Genomic DNA, 25,251 nt, shown 5'->3' on the forward strand with positions numbered 1-25,251 from the left:
TACTATATACAATGTTCTCATTTCCATTTTCATTATTTTATGCAAGTCTTTCCATGTTTCTGAAATCAAACAGTTCATTTCTTATAGCATAGTAGTACTCTATCACAATCATATACCAACTTTTTAAGCTATTCCTTAATTGAAGGACATCTATCATTTTAATCAATCTGATAGGTGCAAGATATCTCAAAATTGTTTTAATTTGTATTTCTATAATAAGTAATGATTTAGAACATTTTTTCATATGATCACATGTAGTTTTGATTTGTACATCAAAAAGATACCCATTTATACCTTTTGACCATTTATCAATTGAGAAATGACTTGTGTTCTTAAAAATTGGATAATATTACTTATATTTTTAAGAAATGAAATCTTTAAGAGACTCTTTAAAATTTTTTCTCTACTTTCTGCTTTCTTTCTAAATTTGCTACATTGGTTTTATTTGTACAAAACCTTTTAATTTAATGTAATTGAAATTATTTTACACTTCACAATGCTGACTCTTATTATTCATTCATAAAATTATTCATCTATATATAAAATAGATAATATGACCCACATTCTGCAAATTTTATTGTGTTATCTCCTTTTATATTGAGTATATACATCAATTTTAATCTTGTCATGGGTAAATGGTTTAAGATATTGTTTTTGTGTTCAATTTCTACCAGATTGTTTTCCAGTTTTCCCAACAATTTTTTTTTTTGCCAAAACACAAGTTTACTAAAAATATGTTTTTTGAAAATATAAAGCAATTTTATTTTTTGTCTTTGAATCTCCAGTTTCCAATACAATATCTAAAAGAGAGCAGGTATTTAAATATTTCTTAATTGGTTCATTGGAATCAATGTATCATTGGATCACGGGCATCAGTAATCAAAGCCTCATGTAGGACATAATGTTTGAACTGAATATTGATAGAAATTAGGTCATCTAAAGAAGTTAAGAGGGAGTCTATCACATAAGAGGATCCTATGTAATCTTTTGTTTGGAATGGAGTCTCCTCTTATTTCTTCTCACCTTTAGAGCCTTCTGAGAGTTCAAAAGACATTTTATGGGAAGGGGAAGAACCAAGATGGTGGAAAGGACTTGTGCTTCTTCGAAATTATCTAAAGAAAGGACTATACCATAGTGTTGGCTATTTTGTCCTGGTTACAAGCCAGTAGATCAGCAGAGAAGTTATAAAACATCCAACACAAACACAAAAAGGTAAAGAGTAAACCCCAAAGCACTGGAGTCTCATAGGACCTGGCCACACCCACCCAAAACCAGGAGTGACTCAGAACAATCCCAGCATACTTGCTGCCTCTTCCTAGTGCCTGAAGAGGAGACTTAGAAAATATTCCTTGCCCTAAAAGCAGATCCCAATCTTTAAAAAAAAAATGAGTAAAAAAGCAAAGCAAACTCTAAATATGGATAGTTTCTATGGTGAAAGAGAAGAACAGATTTCAAATCCTGAGGAGACCAAAAGTAGATTGTCTCCAGATTAAGCCCCAAAGAGCGATATAACTAATCTGGTCTCCACCACACAAGGTTATCCTAGAAGAAATAAAAAAGATCTTAAAAGAGAGCTAGAAGAAAAATGGGGAAAAGAAAGGAAAACTTTGCCAGAGAGTTTGGAAAAGGTATATAACTCATTAAAAGATAGGTTTGACAAAGTGGAAAAATAAAACAACTCCCTGAAAAGAGACTATGTGAAATGGAAAAGGTAAAGAACTCCCAGGAAAACAGAATTTGTAAACTGGAAAAAGTAAATAACTCCCAAGAAAACAGAATTTGTGAAATGGACAAAGAAAGTCACTCTTTAAAAAAATTTTATGAAATGGAAAAAAATTCCATAGAACAAAACAACTCATTGGACAATTGGACAAATACAAAAAGAAGTTTTAAAAAAAAGTAAATGAAGAAAATAATTTATTAAAAATCAGAACTGGACAAATAGGAATAAATAGGAAAAAATGTTAAATATCTACTTAGGAAAACAACTGACCTGGAAAATAGATCTTGGAGAGACAATCTAAAGATTACTGGACTCCCACAAAACCAGAATGAAAAAAAGAACTTAGACACTATTTTTCAGGAAATCATCAAGGACAACTGCCCAGGTATAGAATCAGAAGGTAAAATAGACATTGAAAGAATTCACCAAACACATCCTGAAAGAGACCCTAAAATTAAAACTCTAAGGAATATTGTGGCTGAATTTCAGAACTATTGGATCAACGGAAAAAATATTACAAACAGCTGGAAGGAAACAATTCAAATACCAAGGAGCCACAACAAGGATTACTCAGGATCTAGCAGCTTCCACATGAAAAGATCAAAGGCCTAAAATCTGACATTCCAAAAGGCAAAGGAACTTGGAATGCAGCCAAGAATAAACTACCTCACCAAACTGAGCATTTTCTTGCAGGGAAAAAGATGGGCATTCAATGAAACAGGTGAATTCCATTTATTTCTGATAAATAACCAGAGCTAAACAAAAAAATTGACCTCCAAATATAGGACTCAAGAGAAGCATAAAAATCTAAAAAGAACTTTTGAGAACTGTATTTCTTTTTTTTTTAATTATAGCTTTTTATTTACAAGTTATATGCATGGGTAATTTTACAGCATTGACAATTGCCAAACCTTTTGTTCCAATTTTTCCCCTCCTTTCCCCCACCCCTCCCCTAGATGGCAGGATGACCAGTACAAGTTAAATATATTAAAGTACAAATTAAATACAAAATAAATTTACATGTCCAAACTATTATTTTGCTGTACAAAAAAAATCAGATTCTGAAATATTGTACAATTAGCCTATGAAGGAAATTTTAAAAAATATGCAGGAAGGCAGAAATATAGAGACTGGGAATTCAATGAAATGGTTCTTAGTCATCTCCCAGAGTTCTTTCGCTGGATGTAGCTGGTTCAGTTCATTACTGTTCCATTGGAACTGATTTGGTTCATCTCATTGCTGGAGATGGCCAGGTCCATCAGAATTGATCATCATATATTATTGTTGTTGAAGTATATAAGAATCTCCTGGTCCTGCTCATTTCACTCAGCATGAGTTCATGTAAGTCTCTCCAGACCTTTCTGAGATCATCCTGTTGGTCATTTCTTACCAAACAATAATATTCCATAATATTCATATACCACAATTTATTCAGCTGTTCTCCAATTGATGGGCATCTACTCATTTTTCAGTTTCTGGCCACTACAAAGAGGGCTGCCACAAACATTCTTGCACATAAAGGTCCCTTTCCCTTCTTTAAGATCTCTTTGGGAATCTTGTCTGCATTTGTTTTGTTTGTACAAAAACGTTTCAATTTGATATAATCAAAATTTTCTATTTTGTGATGAGTAATGATCTCTAGTTCTTCTTTGGTCATAAATACCTTCCTCTTCCACAAGTCTGAGAGGTAAAGTATCCTGTGTTCCTCTAATTTATTTATAATCTCATGCTTTATGTCTAGGTCACGAACATATTTTGATCTTATCTTGGTGTATTGTGTTAAGTGTGGGTCAATGCCTAGTTTCTGACAAACCAGTTTCCAATTTTCCCAACAATTTTTATCAAACAGTGAGTTCTTATCCCAAAAGCTGGGGTCTTTAGGTTTGTCAAACACTAGAGTATTAAGGTTATTGACTGTTTTGTCCTTTGAATCTAACCTATTCCACTGATCAACTAATCTATTTCATAGCCAATACCAAATGGTTTTGATAACAGCTGCTTTGTAATATAATTTTAGATCTGGTGCAGCTAGGCCACCTTCATTTGATTTTTTAAATTAATTCCCTTGAAATTCTTGACCTTTTCCATATGAACTTTGTTGTTATATTTTCTAGGTCATTAACATAGTTTTTTGGGAGTCTGATTGGTATAGCACTAAACAAATAGATTAGTTTAGGTAGTATTGTCATCTTTATTATATTTGCTTGCCCTATCCAAGAGCATTTAATATTTTTCCATTTGGTTAGATCAGACTTAATTTGTGTGGAAAGTTTTTTGTAGTTTTTCTCATAAAGTTTCTGATTTTTTTTTTGGCAGATAGATTCCTAAATATTTTATACTATCAGTAGTTATTTTAAATGGAATTTCTCTTTGTAACTCTGACCATTGGATTTTGTTGGTGATATATAAGAATGCTATATTCTTATTTTATTTTATTTTGTATCCTGCAACTTTGCTAAAGGTGTGGATTATTTCTAATAACTTTTTGGTAGAATCTTTGGGGTTCTCTAAGTATGCCATCATATCATCAGCATAGAGTGATAATTTGGTTTCCTCATTGCCTACTCTAATTCCTTTAATCTCTTTCTCAGCTCTTATTGCCAAAGCTAGCATTTCTAATACAATATTGAATAGTAACGGTGATAGTGGGCAACCTTGTTTCACTCCTGATCTTATTGGGAAGTTTATCCCCATTACATATGATGCTTACTGATAGTTTTAATTAGATGCTGCTGATTATTTTAAGGAAAAGTCCATTTATTCCTATACTCTCAAGTGTTTTTAATAGAAATGGATGTTGGATTTTATCAAATGCTTTTTCTGCATCTATTGAGATGATCATATGGTTTTTGTTAATTTGGTTATTAATATGGCCAATTATACTGATAGTTTTCCTAATATTGAACCAGCCCTGAATTCCTGGTATAAATCCTACTTGATCATGCTGTATTATCCTGGGAATGATTTTCTGTAGTGTTTTTGCTAATACTTTATTTAAGATTTGGGCATCAATATTCATTAGGGAGATTGGTCTATAATTTCCTTTCTCTGTTTTCAACCTACCTGGTTTAGGTATCAGTACCATGTCTGTCATAAAAGGAATTTGATAGGACTCCTTCATTCCCTATTTTATCAAATATTTTATATAGCATTGGGGCTAATTGTTCTTTAAATATTTGGTAGAATTCACATGTAAATCTATCTGGTACTGGGGATTTTTTCTTAGGAAGATGATTAACAGCTTGATCTATTTGTTTTTCTGAAATGGGATTGTTCAAGAAATTTACTTCCTCTTCTATTAATCTGGGAAGCCTATATTTTTGGAAGTAGTCATCCATTTCACTTAGGTTATCGAATTTATTGGCATAAAGTTGGGCAAAGTAACTCATTATTTTTCTAATTTCTTTTTCATTGGTGGAAAATTCTCCCTTTTCATTTTTAAGACTACTAATTTGATTTTCCTCTCTCCTTTTTCTAATCAGATTTACCAAAGGCTTATCTATTTTATTGGTTTTTTCATGAAACCAACTCTTAATTTTATTTATTTGTTCAATAGTTTTTTTTAAATTTTCAATATTTTTAATTTCTCCTTTCAATTTTAGAATTTCAAATTTAGTATTGATTGGGGATTTTTAATTTGGTCTTTTTCTAGCTTTTTTAGTTGTAAGTCCAATTCATTGATCTTCTCTTTCTCTACTTTATTCAAGCAAGCCTCTAAGGATATAAAATTTCCTCTTATTACCACTTTGGCTGCATCCCACAAATTTTGGTATAATGTCCCATCATTGTCATTATCTTGAGTGAAATTATTAATTGTGTCTATAATTTGCTGTTTCGCCCAATCATTCTTTAAAATGAGATTATTTAGTTTCCAATTACTTTTTGGTCTATTTACCCCTAACTTTTTGCTGAATGTAGTTTTTATTGCATCATGATCTGAAAAGAAAACATTTACTATTTCTGCCTTCTTGCATTTAATTTTGAGGTCTTTATGTCCTAATATATGGTCAATTTTTGAATATGTTCCATGAACTGCTAAGAAGAAAGTATATTCCTTTCTATCTCCATTCAGTTTTCTCTAGAGATCTATCATATCTAATTTTTCAAATATTCTATCTACCTCTTTGATTTCTTTCTTATTTGTTTTATGGTTTGATTTGTCTAATTCTGAGAGAGCAAGGTTGAGATCTCCCACTATTACAGTTTTGCTGTCTATTTCTTCTTGAAACTCTCTTAACTTCTCCTTTAGGAAGTTAGATGCTATACCATTTGGTAAATATATATATATATATATATATATATATATTATATATATATATATAATATATATATATATATATATATATATATATTACACTTAAGTAATTCTCTCTTTTTTTTATTTTAATTTTATTTTATTTAATAATAACTTTGTATTGACAGAATCCATGCCAGGGTAATTTTTTACAACATTATCCCTTAGACTCGCTTATGTTTCGATTTTTCCCCTCCCTCCCTCCACCCCCACCCCCCAGATGGCAAGCAGTCCTATATATGTTAAATATGTTGCAGTATATCCTAGATACAATACATATTTGCAGAACCAAACAGTTCTCCTGTTGCACAGGGAGAATTGGATTCAGAAGGTAAAAATAACTCGGGAAGAAAAACAAAAATGCAAATAGTTCACATTCGTTTCCCAGTGTTCCTTCTTTGGGTGTAGCTGTTTCTGTCCATCATTTATCCATTGAAACTCAGGTGTCTTTGTCATAGAAATCAACTTCCATCAGAATACATTCTCATACAATATCATTGTCGAAGTGTATAATGATCTCCTGGTTCTGCTCATCTCACTTAGCATCAGTCCATGTAGGTCTCTCCAAGCCTCTCTGTATTCATCCTGCTGGTCATTTCTTACAGAACAATAATATTCCATAACATTCATATACCACAATTTACCCAGCCATTCTCCAATTGATGGGCATCCATTCATTTTCCAGTTTCTAGCCACTACAAACAGGGCTGCCACAAACATTTTGGCACATACAGGTCTCTTTCCCTTTTTTAGTATCTCTTTGGGGTATAAGCCCAATAGAAACACTGCTGGATCAAAGGGTATGCACATTTTGATAACTTTTTGGGCATAATTCCAGATTGTTCTCCAGAATGGTTGGGTTCGTTCACAACCCCACCAGTATCCCAGTTTTCCCGCATTCCCTCCAACATTTATCATTATTTTTTCCTGTCATCTTAGCCAATCTGACAGGTGTGTAGTGGTATCTCAGAGTTGTCTTAATTTGCATTTCTCTGATCAATAGTGATTTGGAACACTTTTTCATATGAGTGATAATAGTTTCAATTTCATCATCTGAAAATTGTCTGTTCATATCCTTTGACCATTTATCAATTGGAGAATGGCTTGGTTTCTTACAAATTAGGGTCAGTTCTCTATATATTTTGGAAATGAGGCCTTTATCAGAACCTTTAACTGTAAAGATGTTTTCCCAGTTTGTTGCTTCCCTTCTAATCTTATTTGCATCCATTCTGTTTGTACAAAGGCTTTTTAATTTGATATAATCAAAATTTTCTATTTTGTGATCAGTAATGGTCTCTAGTTCATCTTTGGTCACAAATTTCTTTCTCCTCCACAAGTCTGAGAGATAAACTATCCTATGTTCCTCTAATTTATTTATAATCTCGTTCTTCATGCCTAGGTCATGGACCCATTTTGGTCTTATCTTGGTATATGGTGTTAAGTGTGGGTCCTTGCCTAATTTCTGCCATACTAATTTCCAGTTATCCCAGCAGTTTTTATCAAATAATGAATTCTTATCCCAAAAGTTAGAATCTTTGGGTTTGTCAAACACTAGATTGCTATAGTTGACTATTCTGTCTTGTGAACCTAACCTTTTCCACTGATCAACTAATCTATTTCTTAGCCAATACCAAATGGTTTTGGTGACTGCTGCTTTATAATATAATTTTAGATCAGGTACAGCTAGACCACTTCATTTGATTTTTTTTTCATTAATTTCCTTGAGATTCTCGACTTTTTATTGTTCCATATGAATTTTGTTGTTATTTTTTCTAGATCATTAAAATATTTTCTTGGAAGTCTGATTGGTATAGCACTAAATAAATAGATTAGTTTAGGGAGTATCATCATCTTTATTATATTCGCTCGGCCTATCCAAGAGCACTTAATATTTTTCCAATTATTTAAGTCTGACTTTATTTGTGTGGAAACTTTTTTGTAATTTTGCTCAAATAATTCCTGACTTTCCTTTGGTAGGTAGATTCCCAAATATTTTATGCTATCAACAGTTATTTTGAATGGAATTTCTCTTTGTATCTCTTGCTCTTGGATTTTGTTGGTGGTGTATAAAAATGCTGAGGATTTATGGGGATTTATTTTGTATCCTGCTACTTTGCTAAAATTATGAATTATTTCCAATAACTTTTTAGTAGAATCTCTGGGGTTCTCTAGGTATACCATCATATCATCTGCAAAGAGTGATAGTTTGGTTTCCTCATTGCCTACTCTAATTCCTTTAATCTCTTTCTCGACTCTTATTGCACAGGCTAGTGTTTCTAATATTGAATAATAATGGTGATAGTGGGCAACTTTGCTTCACTCCAGATCTTAGTGAGAAAGGTTCCAGTTTTTCCCCATTGCATATGATGCTTACTGAAGGTTTTAAATATATGCTCCTGACTATTTTAAGGAAAAGTCCTTTTATTCCTATGCTCTCAAGTGTTTTTATTAGGAATGGCTGTTGGATTTTATCAAATGCTTTTTCTGCATCTATTGAGATGAACATATGGTTTTTGTTTGTTTAGTTATTGATATAGTCAATTATGCTAATAGTTTTCTTAATATTGAACCACCCTGCATTCCTGGTATAAATCCTACTTGGTCATAGTGTATTATCCTGGGGATGATTTTCTGTAATCTTTTTGCTAATATTTTATTTAAGATTTTAGCATCAATATTCAATTAGGGAGATTGGTCTATAATTTTCTTTCTCTGTTTTCAGCCTACCTGGTTTAGGTATCAGTACCATGTCTGTGTCATAAAAGGAGTTTGGTAGGACTCCTTCAATCCCTACTTTTTCAAATAGTTTATTTAGCATTGGAGTTAATTGATCTTTAAAAGTTTGATAGAATTCAGATGTAAATCCATCTGGTCCTGGGGATGTTTTCTTAGGGAGTTGATTGATAGTTTGTCCTATTTCTTTTTCTGAGATGGGATATTTACTTCTTCCTCTGTTAGTTTAGGCAAGCTATATTTTTGGAGGTATTCTTCTATTTCATTTAAGTTGTCAAATTTATTGGCATAAAGTTGGGCAAAGTAACTCCTAATTATTGCTCTAATTTCCTCTTCATTAGTGGTGAGTTCTCCCTTTTCATTTTTAAGACTAACAATTTGATTTTCCTCGTTCCTTTTTTTAATCAGATTTACTAAGGGTTTGTCTATTTTGTTGGTTTTTTCATAGAACCAACTCTTAGTTTTATTAATTAATTCAATAGTTTTTTACTTTCAATTTTATTGATCTCTCCTTTTATTTTTAGAATTTCAAGTGTAGTGTTTGACTGGGGGTTTTTAATTTGTTCCTTTTCTAGCATTTTAGTTGCAAGCCCAATTCATTGACCTTCTCTTTCTCTATTTTATACAAATAGGCCTCTAGAGATATGAGATTTCCCCTTATTACCGCTTTGGCTGCATCCCATACATTTTGGTATGATGTCTCATTATTATTGTTTTCTTGGGTGAAGTTATTAATTATGTCTATGATTTGCTGTTTCACCCAATCATTCTTTAGTATGAGATTATTTAGTTTCCAATAATTTTTTGGTCTACTTTCCCGTGGCTTTTTATTGAATGTAATTTTCAATGCATCGTGGTCTGAAAAGGATGCATTTACTATTTCTGCCTTACTGCATTTGAGTTTGAGGTTTTTATGTCCTAATATATGGTGAATTTTTGTATAAGTTCCATGAACTGCTGAAAAGAAGGTGTACTCCTTTCTGTCCCCATTACATTTTCTCCAGAGATCTATCATATCTAATTTTTCTAGTATTCTATTTATCTCTTTGACTTCTTTCTTATTTATTTTGTGGTTTGATTTATCTAATTCTGAGAGTGCAAGGTTGAGATCTCCCACTATTATAGTTTTGCTGTCTATTTCTTCTTGCAGCTCTCTTAATTTATCTTTTAAGAATTTAGATGCTATACCACTTGGTGCATATATGTTTAATATAGATACTGCTTCATTATTCATTCTACCCTTTAACAAGATGTAGTGCTCTTTTGATTAGATCAATTTTTGCTTTAGCTTGATCTGAGATCAGGATGGCTACCCCTGCTTTTTGGACTTCACCTGAAGCATAGTAGATTTTGCTCCAACCTTTTACCTTTAACCTGCATGTATCTCCCTGCTTCAGGTGTGTTTCCTGTAAACAACATATTGTAGGATTCTGGCTTTTAATCCATTCTGCTAACTGCTTCCTCTTTATGGGGGAGTTTACCCCGTTCACATTTATGGTTAAAATGACCAATTCTGTATTACTTGCCATCTTGTTAACCCCGGTTTATGCTTTTCTTCCTTCTTACCCCCTTACCCCCCTTCCCAGTATTAAGCTTGTGAGCACCACTTGCTTCTCACAGCCCTCCCTTTTTTAGTATCCCTCCCCCCCTTAGAGTTCCTCCCCCTATCTTACCCCTTTCCCTCCCAGTTACCGTATTCCCTTCCACTTAGCTTATTCCTTCCCTTTTCACTTTTCCCTTCTCACTTTTCAATGAGGTGGGAGAAGTTTCACCATAGATTGAATATGTCTAAAATTTTTCTCTTAAAGCCAATTCTGAAAGCAGTAAAATACTCACAATATTCATCCCTCTCCATTCTTTCTCTCAGATATAATAGGTTTTCTTTGCCTCTTCATGAGATGTAGTATCCCCACTTTCCCCTTTTTCTGGTACAATGTCCTTTCCACATCTAGTTTCTAGAACAAGGTATACATGTATTCTTTATACATCTTTATAGCCGAAATATAGTTCCCAAGAGTAATCTTTACCTTTTTAGATTTCTCTTGAGTTCTGTACTTGTAGATCAAACTTTTTATTAAGTTCTGGCTTTTTCATCAAAAATAGGTGAAATTCACTTACTTCGTTGAATGTCCATCTTCTTCCCTGGAAAAAGATGCTCATTCTCACTGGGTAAGTTATTTTTGGTTGCATACCAAGTTCCTTAGCCTTTGGGAATATCATATTCCAGGCCCTTCGATCCTTTAATGTGGATGCTGCTAGATCCTGGGTGATTCTTATTGTGGCTCCTCGATACTTGAATTGGGTTTTTCTAGCTGCTTGCAGTATTTTTTCCTTCATCTGAGGGTTCTGGCATTTGGCCACTATATTTCTTGGTGTTTTGATTTTAGGATCCCTTTCAGTAGGGGATCGATGAATTCTTTCAATGTCTATTTTACCCTCTGTTTCTGTGACTTCTGGGCAGTTCTCTTTGATAATTTCCTGGAAAATAGTGTCCAGGCTCTTTTTTTCGTCATACTTTCCTGGGAGTCCGATGATTCTCAGATTGTCTCTCCTGGATCTGTTTTCCAGTTCTGTTGTCTTCCCCAGAAGGTATTTCACATTCTTTTCCATTGTTTGATTTTTTTGGATTTGCTTGACTGATTCTTCTTGTCTCCTCGAGTCATTCAATTCCATTTGTTCGACCCTGATTTTCAGTGAAGTATTTTCTTCACTCACTTTTTAAAAATATTTTCCTAATTGTCCAATTGAGTTCTTTTGTTCTCTGAAATTTTTTTCCATTTCGCCAATTTTGTTTTTTAGAGAGCTATTTTCTGTTTCCAGTTCACTAATCCTATTTTTCAAGGATTTGATTTCTTTATCCACTCTCTCTTTAACTGAGTGGGATGACTTCTCCAGACTCTTTTGCCAAGCCTCCCTCTCCTTTTCCCATTTTTCTTCTAGCTCTCTTGTGAGAGTCTTTTTAATTTCTTCTATGAGATTCATCTATGCTGAGGAACAGATGTTCTCCTCCTTTGGGGATTCACCTGGAGACTGTTTGTTTTTAGTCTCCTCAGGATTTGGAGTCTGCTCTCTATCTGTATAGAAGCTGTCAAGGGTTAAAGTCTTTTTCAGTTTCTTGCTCATTCTGTCTAATAATCAAAGACAAACTATCAAAGAAACAGAAGAAAAAATCCTTGAATGGAGGCTGCTTTCTTTGGGGGAGGGGATGGGTGATGTTACCGAGCTTCCTCTACAGACTGTGAGTGCAGTAGCGAGGCACTAGCCCGACTGTGCTGCCCCTGCGCTCTGAGACTCCGAGAGCGTGCTGAGACACTGTGGGGGAGGGGTGGCCAGGTCCCGAGAGACTCAAGCTGTTTGGGGTTGTATTCTTCACCCCCGGTGTTTTTAGCTTCTCTGCTGGGCCGCTGGCTTGTGCCGGAGCAAAGTATCCAATCCTGTAGCAAAGCTCTCCCCGCAGAGACTGCTGCGATCATGCCCCACCCCCTCTCCGCTCTGCTCGGCCCGCTTCCATGTTCTCGCTGCCACTGTCTGCCAGCAGTCTGCTTCCAATCTAATAACCGTCCCCGCTCTTGAGCAAAAACAGACCTTTCCTGACGAGTCTCAAGGATGGTTTCTCTTGGTAACTAATTGTAGGTTTTTTTTTTTCAGTCGAGCATTAATTCAGAGGCATGAAATGAAATGGATAATGAGAGAAAAACGCAGAGGTTACACAGCTGTGTGCCTCCTCTCTGCCATCTTGGCTGGAAGTCCACCATTTGGTAAATATATGTTTAGTATTGATATTGCTTCTTTGTCTATGCTACCCTTTAGCAAGATATAATTTCCTTCCTTATCTCTTTTAATTAGATCAATTTTTGCTTTTGCTTGATCTGAAATAAGGATGGCTACCCCTGCTTTTTTGACTTCACCTGAAGTAAAACAGATTCTGCTCCAGCCTTTTACCTTTATTCTGTACATATCTCCCTGCTTTAAATGTATTTCTTGAAAACATATTGTAACGTTCTGACTTTTGATTCAGTCTGCTATCCGCCTCCACTTTAGGGTAGAGTTCATCCCATTCACATTTACGGTTAAAATGACTAATTCTATATTTCCTGCCATCTTGTTATCCCCAGATTATGTTTTTCTTTTACTTGTTCCCCCCAACCCTCTTTCCCAGTTTTAAAGTTATGTGCCCCACTTGTATCATGCCGCTCACCCTCTTTAGGATCCCTCCCTCCCCACCTTTTGAATCTCTTCCCCTTTCTTGTACCCTTCCCTTATTACCCTTTTTCTTTTCCCTTTTCCTCTCTCCCTTTTTAATGAGGTAAGAGAAGATTTTCTGTAAAACAAATATGTCATTTTTTTCTCTTTGAGACAACTCTGTTAAGAGTAACATTCACACAATATTCCTCCCTCTCTCTGTTCCCTCAGATATGATAAATTTCCTTTGCCTCTTTGTGGGATGTATTCCCTCTTTTTATCCTCCTTTTCCCCCTTTTCTGACATTATCCCTTTTCCATTTCTACTTCCCTTTTTTTATATTATATCGGTAAAATCAAATTATACATGTAGTCTTTTTGTATATCCACAACAGAAATACAATTCTCAAGAGGTCCTTTTACCTTTTCTGCTTCTCTTGAGTCCTATGATTGGAGATCAAAATTTTTGTTTAGTTCTGGTTTTTTCCTTAGAAACAGATGGAACTCATCTGTTTCATTAAATGTCCATCTTCTTCCCTGGAAGAAAATGCTCAGCTTAGCTGGGTAGTTTATTCTTGGCTGTATTCCAAGTTCTTTTGCTTTTCAGAATATCAGATTCCAGGCCCTTTGATCCTTTAATGTGGAAGCAGCCAGATCTTGGGTGATCCTTATTGTGGCACCTCGGTATTTGAATTGTTTTTTCCTGGCTGTTCGTAATATTTTTTTCTTAATCTGAATAGTTCTGAAATTTGGCCACAATATTCCTTGGAGTTTTTATTTTAGGATCTTTTTCAGAAGGTGTTCAATGAATTCTTTCAATGCCTATTTTACCTTCTGATTCTATTACCTCTGGACTATTCTCTTTGATGATTTCCTATAAAATAGTATCTAGACTCTTTTTTTTTCATCATAATTTTTGGAAAGTCCAATAATTCTCAGATTATCTCTCCTAGATCTATTTTCCAGGTCTGTCGTTTTTCCAACTAGATATTTCATGGTTTTTTCATTGCGATCTCAATGAATCATTAGTTTCTATTTGTTCAGTTCTGATTTTTAAGGAATTATTTTCATTAGCTTTTTTTACTTCTTTTTGTATATGTCTAATTGAGTTTTTAAATTAATTGTTTTCCTCTATGGAATTTTTTCCCATTTCACTAATTTTTTTTAAGTGAATTATTTTCTTTTTCCAATTCACAGATCCTACTTTCTTGCAAGTTCTTTGTCTTTTCCAATTCACAAGTCTTATTTTCCAGTGTTTTTTTCCTTTTTCCAATTCACAAGTTCTGTTTCCCTGCACTTCCTGGGAATTTTTAACCTTTTCCAATTTATATTTTAAAGATTCTCTTTCCTTTCCCCATTTTTCTTCTCTCTTTTGAGACTTTTAATGGTCTCTTCTATTAGAGTTTTATATAAAGGGGGACAGATAACATTCCCCTTTGGGGTATTGTCTGGAGACTGTTTGCTAGTAGTCTCCTTGGGGTTGCAAACCTGCTCTTTTTCTGTATAGAAGCTATCCATCAATTTTTAAACTCATTTTTAAAGCCTTTAGGGTCTGCCTTCAGGGCAAGGGGATTACCAGCTTCCTCTGCAAAGCAGGGAAAGATGTAAGCAGGCTTCAGGCAGCTAGGTATGGGAGTCTTCTGGGCAAAAGTTCCCCCTCCCCCAACCGGAAGTGATTCAGCACAGCAGAGCAGTGAAAGTGTCACTACCCCAGGCCAAAGCCCACCTTATGGCTGTAGGTATTAGCAGCTGACTAGTGAATTGCCCTGTTCCAACCCGAAGTGTCTCTGCCCCAAAGCAAATCGCACTGCAAAAGTTCTATTGCCCCAGGTCAAGCTTCCCACTGTGCAGATTAGAGGCTGCCCCAGGCTGTGCCCCCCTGCTGTGCAGGTTCACAACTTCTCCAAGGAAAAGCCCTATACTGTGTGTTGGGGCTACAAGGTTGTGCTGTGATCTGTGCTGTCACTTCCAGTTTGGGGTGCTGGTCTGCACAATATGTTAGCCTCTAGTTCTCTCCCTGCCTGTGCTGATCTTCTCCCCAGCCCCTCAGGACTAACCTTTTCTGGCAAAATTCCAGATTATCTTTGGCTGGTGAGTTATTGTACTTCTAATCTTTATGAATTTTAGCAGTCAAGCTATATTTTTGAAGCTGAATATAATGTTGGTTGTGAGGGTAAGAGAGGAGCTTAGAAAGTCACGTGTGCCTTCTCCACCATCTTGGCTTCACCAAGAACTTTATTTCTGTTATGGACATACATAGAGAGTGCATGTATGATTTGATTCTATTGTTACAATATAAAAAAGGAACTAAAGATGGAAAAGGGATTGTACCAGAAAAAGGGAAAAGTGGAGGTAAAAAGAGGGAAATGACATCTCACGAAGAAGCAAAGGAAATCTATTGTATTTGAGGTAAAGAAGGGAAGGGGATGAACATTGTGTGAATCTTACTCTTTATATTTGGCTCAAAGAGAAAATATTAGACATATTTGATTTACAGAGAAACTTCTCTCACGTTATTGAAAAGTGGGAGGAGAAAGGTAAAAGGGGAAGAGGTAGTCTAAATAGAAAAGAATACAGAAATAGTAAGAGAAAATTATAAGAAAGGGTCTTTAAAGGGGGTAGGATTCTAAAAGGGGAGGGCTGCTTGAGGCAAGTGGTGTCCATATGTTAAATACTAGGGAGAGGGAGAAGGGAAAAAGAGAAAAACATAATCTGGGGATAATAAGATGGCAGGAAATACAGAATTGGTAGTTTTAGCCATAAATATGAATGGGGTGAACTCTCCCATAAAGCGGAAGCTGATAGCAGACTGGATTAAAAATCAGAATCCTATAATATTTTGCTTACAAGAAACACATTTAAAGCAGAGTGATACATACAGAGTAAAGGTAAAAGGGTGGAGCAGAATCTATTATGCTTCAGATAAAGTATAAAAAAACAGGGGTAATGATCTTGATCTCAGATCAAGCAAAAGCAAAAACTGATCTAATTAAAAGAGGGAAACATACTAAATATATATACACCAAATGGTATAGCATAGAAATTGCTAAAGGAGAAGTTAAGAGAACTGCAGAAGAAAGACTGCAAAACTATAATATTGGGAGATCTCAACTTTGCACTCTCAGAACTAGATAAATCAAACCACAAAATAAATAAGAAAGAAGTTAAAGAGGTAAATAGAACACTAGAAAAGTTAGGTATAATAGATCGTTGGAGAAAACTGAATGGAGACAGGAAGGAGTAAACAGTCCATGGAACCTATACAAAAATTGACCATATATTAGGACATAAAAACCTCAAATTCAAATGCAGAAAGGCAGAAATAGTAAATGCATCCTTTTCAGATCATGATGCAATAAAAATTACATTCAATAAAAAGCCAGGGGAAAATAGATAAAAAATTAAGTGGATACTAAACAATCTCATCCTAAAGAATGAATAGGTAAAATAGCAAATCATAGGCACAATCAATAATTTCATCCAAGAGGATGACAATAATGAGACAACATACCAAAATTTGTGGGATGAAGCCAAAGCAGTAATAAGGGGAAATTTTAGATCTCTAGAAGCTTGCTTGCATAAAAAGAGAAAGAGAAGATCATTGAATTGGGCTTACAACTAAAAATGCTAGAAAAAAATATTAAACTTGAAAGTAAAAAAAAAAAAAGTATTGAATTAATAAATAAAACGAAGAGTTGGTTTTATGAAGAAAACAACAACAACAAAATAACCCTTTGGTAAATTTGATTAGAAAAAGGAAAGAGGAAAATCAAATTATTAGTCTTAAAAAGGAAAAGGGAGAACTTTTCACTAATGAAGAGGAAATTAGAGCAATAATTAGGAGTTACTTTGCCTGACTTCAGGTCAATAAATTTGATAACCTAAGTGAAATAGATGACTACCCACAAAAATATAGGTTGCCCAGATTAACAGAGGAGGAAGCAAATTGCTTACATAGTCCCATTTTAGAAAAAGAAATAGAACAAGCTATTAATCAGTTCCCTAAGAAAAAATCCCCAGGACTAGATGGATTTACATGTGAATTCTACCAAACATTTAAAGAACAATTAACTCCAATACTATATAAACTATTTGAAAAAATAGGGAATAAAGGAGTCCTACCAAATTCCTTTTATGACATAGATGTAATGTCCAGAGTAGCTCTCTGGAGGATCTCAGAACCACCCTTGATCTTAGTGGAGGAATGCAGGAGACAAGAGAGCTACCAGGAATATGATCAATGATGGAGTGTCTCATTTCCAGTCCTCTCAGCCCTTATATACCTTAGTACAATTATAGCACACTGAGCATGTGTCAACTGTAGAATCATTACATCACCATACTAAGTACTAAGTATATGCAAACTAGAGAACCATTATCTCATAAATCATATTGAGTAAATACCCTGTTGTAAGTATCCTTGTTTCAAGTATACTTTTCCAGAGTTTCAGCCCTTAACACACAGACATGATACTGATACCTAAACCAGGTAGGATGAAAACAGGAAGAAAATCATAGACCAATCTCCCTAATGAATATTGATGCTAAAATCTTAAATAAAATATTAGCAAAGAGATTACAAAAAATCATCCCCTGGATAATACAACATGTCCAACTAGGATTTATACCAAGAGTGCAGGGCTGGTTTAATATTAGGAAAATTATTAGCATAATTGACTATATCAATAACCAAATTAACAAAAACCTTATGTTCATCTCAATAGATGCAGAAAAAGCATTTGATAAAATCTAACACCCATTCCTATTAAAAACTAGTGTATAGGAATAAATGGACTTTTCCTTAAAACAGTCAGTAGCAAATATTTAAAACCATCAGCAAGCATCATATGTAATAGGGATAAACTGGAACCATTCCCAGTAAGATCAGGGGTGGAAGAAGGTTGATCACTATCACCATTACTATTCAATATTGTATTAGAAATGCTAGCTCTGGCAATAAGAGATGAAAAAGAGATTAAAGGAATTAAAGTAGGTAATGAGGAAACCAAATTATCACTCTTTGCACATAGTATATTTAGAGAACCCCAGAGAATCAACAAAAAAGCTATTAGAAATAATCCATAACTTTAGCAAAGTTGTAGGATACAAAACAAATCCACATAAATCATATGCATTTTTATACATCACTAACAAAATCCAACAGCAAGAGATGCAAAGCAAAATTCCATTTAAAATAACTGTTGACAGCAAAAAATATTTGGGAATCTACCTGCCAAAGAAAAGTCAGGAATTATATGGGCAAAGTTACAAAACACTTTCCACACAAATTAAGTCAGATTTAAACAATTGGAAAAATATTAAGTGCACTTGGATAAGCCAAGCGAATATAATAAAGATGACAATACTACCTAAACTAATCTACTTATTTAGTGCTATACCAAACTCCCAAGAAACTATTTTACTGACCTAAAAAAAATAACAAAATTCATCTGGAAGAACAAAAAGTCAAGAATTTCAAGGGAACTAATGAAAAAAAAAATCAAATGAAGGTGGCCTAGCTATACCAGATCTAAAACTATAATATAAAACAGCAGTCATCAAAACCATTTAGTACTGGCTAAGAAATAAATTAGTTGATCAGTGGAATAGATTAGGTTCACAGGACAAAATAGTCCATAATTATAGCAATCTAGTGTTTGAGAAACCCAAAGACTCCAGCTTTTGGAATAAGAATTCACTAATTAACAAAAACTGCTGGGAAAATTGGAAACTAGTATGGCAGGAACTAGACATTGACCCACACTTAACACCATATACCAAGATAAGGTCAAAATGGGTTCATGATCTAGACATAATGAGATTATAAATAAATTGGAATAATATAGGATAGTTTACCTTTCTTTCTAGATTAGATATTTTCTTGTGCAACAAGATAACTGTATAAATGTATATACATATATTGGATTTAACATATACTTTAACATATTTAACATGTATTGCACTACCTGCCATTTAGGGGAGGGGGTGAAGGGAAGGAGGGAAAAATTTGGAACAGAAGGTTTTGCAAGGGTCAATGTTAAAAATTTACCCATGCATATGTTTTGTAAATAAAATATTTTATATTATAAACTATATATAATACACGTATATACTATAATAATAAAAATAAAAATTTTAAAAGACATTTTACCTTTCTTCCTCTGCTTAGGCATATGAGCAATGGGTTGTCAACTATGAGAGCAGTTGTTGAGACAATAGAAACAGTGGTAAAAGCAGAATTGATGGCTTATCAGTAAAAGGTAAATAATTATCCAAAAAGAAAACACTGAGAGTGACAGGTATAGAGCTAAAGTAAAACATAAAATGCCTCAACTATTTTGTGCTCCCATGAGATCTAAGAATTTCTTTCAGTCTCTCTCTCCATCTTTCTCTCTCTCTCTCTCTCTCCCCTCTTTCTCTCTCTCTCCCTCATTCTCTCTGTCTCTCTCTCTCTGTTTCTCTCTCTCTCACTCTCTCTCATTCTCTCTCACTCTTGTGCTCTCTCTCTCTCTTTCACACACACACACACACACACACAGTATGTATGCATATACACACATGTATAAACACACATGCATGTGCATATATCCACACATGTGCATTGTATGCGTGTATGTATATATGTATTGTGGATTGCATGTGAATATATTTATATGTGCATGTGCATATATGCACACACATATGTATAGACATATAGGCATGCATACATGTATGTGTGTATATGCTTAGATGCATTGTGCATATGTGCATATTTACATGTGTATATGAATGTGCGTATGCACGCATTTGAATGTGTAAGTGAACTGCACTATGTATATGCACACATGAAGTGAATTGCGTGCACACACATGCATGCATACATGCGTAGTACACAAGTACATATGTCTACACATGTATAGAGTGTACACACACATATCCATGCATACATATTCATGTGCATAGTATATATACATACACATATACATGTACATATACATATATACATTGTATACACATATACAGTATACATATGCATGTACACATTTACACATACAAATATACACACAATTTATTTATAATCTCATTATGTCTAGATCATGAATCACTCATATATATATTCACACATATATACATATACATACCTATATATACACATATATCTATACCTACATCCAAATACAGACACACACACACACATACACACACACATATATATACACACATACATACATATATATGTACACACATATATACACACACATGCATATACATACAAAGACATATACACATACACATAGCCACACGAGGTCTTACACTTACACGTACACACAGGCACATACATGTACACATGTATACATGTATATGTGCATGTATACATGTGTGTGTGTGTATAGATATATAGATGAAAGGAGTTGTCTTTACCTTTCTTGGTATCCCCAGGGCTTAGCACAATGACTGACACATAGTAGATGTTTAATAAATGTTTATTGACTGAATGGTTATGTATTTGTTTTTCTGCTGTTTCAATTATGTCCAACTTTTCATGATCCCATTTGGTGGTTTTTTTGGCAAAGATACTAGAGTAGTTTGCCATTTCCTTTTTCTAGGAAATTACTGTCCCATATATGATTCACACAATATAACAAGGACAGTTTTATTTCCTCTACTTTGGGATACCTAGATAATCTAAGTTTTAAAAGCAAATTTCCTTGCAAACTAAGATAACTCTTAGATACCAGTACATAACTTTCAGATTGGCTAAGATGGCAGGAAAAGATAATGATAAATGTTGGAGGGGATGTGGGAAAACTGAGACACTAATATATTATTGGTGAAGTTGTGAACTGATCCAACCATTCTGGAGAGCAATTTGGACCTGTGTCCAAAAGGGTAATCAAACTGTGCATACCCTTTGATCTAGCAGTGTCTCTACTTGGGTCTGTATTCCAAAGAGATCGTAAAAAAGGGAAAAGGACCCACATGTGCAAAAATGTTTATAGCAGCCCTTTTTATAGTAGCAAGAAACTCATATCTGAGTAGATGTCTATCAGCTGGGAAATGGTAGAATAAATTATGTTATATGAATGTTGTGGATTATTGTTTTATAAGAATCAGCAAGATGATTTCAGAAAGAACTGGAGAGACTTACATGAATTGATGCTAAATGAAGTGAATAGAACCAAAAGAACACTGTACACAGCAACAACAAGATTATGTGATGATCACCTCTGATGGATGTGGCTCTTTTCCACAATGAAGTGATTTAGACCAGTTGCAACAGACTTGTAATGAAGAGAGCCATCTGAATCCTGAAGGAGGATTGTGGGGAGTGAATGTGGATCACAAGATATTATTTTCACCTATTTTGTTGTTGTTTGCTTGCTTTTTTTCTTTCTCATTTTTTACTTTTTTGATGTGATTTTTCTTTTGTAATATGTATACATGTATACAAATGTGGAAATATATATAGAAGAGTTGCACATGTTTAACCTATATTGGATTACTTGCTATTTAGGAGAGGGGAATGGGGGGAAGGAAGGAAGAAAAATTTGGAACACAAGGTTTTTCAAGGGTAAATATTGAAAGCTATCTTTGCATGTCTTTTGAAAATAAAAAGCTATTTATTATTAAGGAAAAAAGCAAATTTTCCAAAAGCATCAAGGTATGGGACTAATGAGATGAAGATTATAAGAAAAGAAATTTTAACCTGTTTTATTAGACTTTCCCAGAAACAAATCTATTGGTCAAAATTTTCTGTATGGGTCCAGAATTGAAAGAGATGGTGTCAAGTTTTGAGTCAATTAGAAGTAGAGAAGAGGAAGCATGGCAAATAATACTCTGTTCAATTTAATTTAAATTTTCAGGAAAGTAAGAGAATGAAGAAGGTGAAAGAATTGGAAAATTTTGAATGTTTGAGAACAGAAGAAAAAGTTTAGAATAGCCTCCATGGCAATGGGGTAGGAAATAAATTAGAAAGCGAAAAGATTGTCTGTTCATAGTAATGGTCCAATTGAGTTTGGATAATTGGTAATATTAATTTACTGTATTCTTGTTCAACTCAGTTGCACAATTTCCATTTCTATTGAGTGGGATAGAAATGAAGCAGAAGACACAGATATTGAGAACAATCCCTTAACATTAAGGTCTGACAAGGAATAAGTGGCGATGGGACAAAAATACAAGGGATTTGAGAGAAAACAAAGGGAGAAGTAGAACTGGTTAAATTATATGGCCAAAACAGCAAAGGAAGGAAAACGAGGACCTAGAAAGGAGGGGAAAGAATATATTTAAAGAGGATAAGGAATTAGAAGAGATAAAAAGGTAGAAGATCATGGTCAGGAAGAAACACTTGAGGGTAATGATATGATCCAGAGTGTGAGCATTTCTAGGTACAGTTTGTATGAATTAGGTTGTAGATTTGAAATGACTGCAAAACTAGAAGGGTAATGTATTTGAAGAGACATCCTCATGAATGCTGAAATCCCTTAGTAAAAAGTCAGGAATAGAGTTATAGATTCATCAAGAAAGATGGGAAAAATCATTCTCTATCTTCTATTTCTCAGACAGAAAAACCACCTTCAACGTTCCCTTCAGTTTTCTCTTCCTCATCATTCTAAACCTGACCTCCCACATCTAATTCAAATTCTACCCAATTCTTCTATTATGCACCCAGGAATTCCTGTTTCATAATGAACAAACTTACCTTCTTTCTTAGTCTCTTCCTCTTACGATTGTACTGTTTGCACTCAAAAATTTAATACTTGCTATACCATTTCCCTTATATACTACTTCCTTGGGCCTGGAAAAAGAGTCAAATATTCCCTTGCTTTGCACTACCATTCATAGACTCTCTCTCTTTGCACTACTAATCAATTTTTCTTTCTTTTTAATCCATGCTTTCAAAATTTTTCACCCAATAGAGATCATGGTGATTGTTAACTACTAACCTCCTGATCACTGAATTATAGTGTTTTAGTTTAGTTTAATTTAGTTTAGTTTAGATCACTCAGAGCAGAAAAAGAGAAGTATATGTGAAATTGGGAATCTCTAATCATACTATGTATTTTAAAGAAAGTATAATACATTTAAAACATTACTTTCCAAAATACACTGTTTATTTATAGTTTCTTCTGAAATTCTTTCCCTTCTATGTATTTAAAAATGTTTTCTTGTACTTGATTATATCATTGCTTGTGGTGTTCTCTTCTTTTTCTAGAATATATGTTGGTTCTCTGGGAGAGCAGATTTCTTGGGGAGGTTTTCTGGAGGCAGCCTTAGTTTCAGTTCCAAGTAATAATCACTTCAAATACAGCCAGGAGTTAAAATCCAATCTTTTATTGTCTCTTCCAAAATAGCCTGGTTAGCTTTCCTTGATTCTGAGAGCTCTTGTTGCTAGTCCTTTAGCTTTTCTAGCTTCTGCCTATCTCTAACTCTCTTCTTATTCTATCAATCTCCCGAACTGTCTGACTTCTGGCTTTCAATCTTTTTCAACTGACTTCTCCTGACTGAGCTCAACTCTTTTTATGCTCTTTTAGAGGTGTAAACTCAAAGGTTGACTCCTCCTCCGAGAGTGGGATTATGGGAGGTGTAAATTCACAAAATTACAAAATTAACTTTCTGTATGTCCCATACTTGTAAACTCCAATGTTTGAGCCAATGTGTGAATTCTCAAAGGTGTAAACTCAAGCACATAAGTACTCATTCCATATAATAACTCATTCCATTGAGTTAACACTAGGATTCTAACAATTGCTAACCATCCCCTTTCTCTCCCATCTATCCACCTATCCACCTTACTCTCAATTGAAAATCAAGGGGAAAAACCCCAGATAAAAAATGAGCATAGTCAAGAAAAATAAATCAACATATGGCAATATCCAAAAACATAGCTCTTTTTCTTCATCATAGGTCCATCATCTTTTTGTCAAGAGGTGGGTAAAATGCATCATCATGGACACCCTTGAAGTTGGTCATTGTTTTTATAAGAGTTTTAAGTCTTTCAAAATTGTTTTTCTTCATAGTATTATTTTATAAATTTTTCCTTCTGGAGTTCTGCTTGTGTGACTTCTTTAAATAAGTTCTTAAAATTCTTAGAATAATATTCTATTACATTCATATGCTACAATTTGTTCAGCCAATCCCTAATTAATAGGTACTTCTTAATGTCCAGTGGTTTGCTTTTCCCCATTTAATTTTCCCTTCAAGAACAGATTTTTTTCTTTTAATTATCCCCCTTTGATATTATCCTCAATTTTAAACCTCTTTCTCTATTCTTAACTGTTGGAATCCTTACAAAATGTTAAGTCAGTAGAGTTGATAGAGACAATAATTATCTAATTTAGCATGGTCCACTATGATTGATCTGATCCTGTAATGGGCTGAGGCTCAAGTTGGTGCACCGAGGTCCCAAGCACGTGAGGCTAAATAGTAATTGGACCATACTCTATTAATATACATACTTGGAGAAAGAATGGCCCCTGCCCACTCTTTGTGCAAGTCTTGTTGTATAGGAAATGACATTTTTTGGTGGGTGGAGGCAGGGGAGTGGAAAGGGAAGTGGAAAGAGAGAGACTGCTGGCTGGTTTCTTGACACAGCTGCTAGTATTGCTGTTGTGACCCCCTTCACCTCCAATCCCCCTTTCACCTGCAATCCCCCTTCACCTCTGCTGGCTGGCTTCCTGTCGCAACTGCCCATATTGCTATCACAATCCCCCTTCACCTCAAAAAGAATAAAGATTGAAGATTTTTCGCTTAATCTGAATTCCTGACTCCAGCTGATTTTAAATACGCGGTCATCATATCATCCTACGAGGAGATGTTATGGACCAGAACTTGAAACAAGGTTCTAAGTAGAATTGATAGAAACAATGCTTGTGTTCACACCTTTAGAGAGCTCATATAAGCAAGAAGCTCTTAGGGCCAGAGAGCCCTCTGGGAGGAAACCCATAATCCCACTCTCAGATCCCACAATCCCACTTTTGGAAAAGGAGCATAAATAGAGCTTCAGTGAGCCAGTCAAGTCAGTTCAGAACAAGCTCTCTCTCTCGGAGGCAAGACAGATTCATTCCATCTTCCACCTTTGTGCTGGATGGAGGCTGAAGGGGGCAGAGGCAAAGGACTAGCGGCAAGAGCTCTTGGAACCAAGGAAAGAGATAAGAAATAAAACGTTTGGATTTTAATCACCTGGCTGCATTTTGAGGTGATTATTACTTTTAGCTGAAACTAAGATTGCCTCCAGAAAACCTCCCCAAGAAATCTGCTCCCAGAGAGAACCATTATATTTTAAAGAAGAGAACACCACACTTAACTGTATTGTTGGAGAATTTATTTCTGCACCAAAA

The sequence above is a fragment of the Antechinus flavipes genome, chromosome 4, assembly GCF_016432865.1.
Source record: "Antechinus flavipes isolate AdamAnt ecotype Samford, QLD, Australia chromosome 4, AdamAnt_v2, whole genome shotgun sequence".
Classification (NCBI taxonomy): domain Eukaryota; kingdom Metazoa; phylum Chordata; class Mammalia; order Dasyuromorphia; family Dasyuridae; genus Antechinus; species Antechinus flavipes.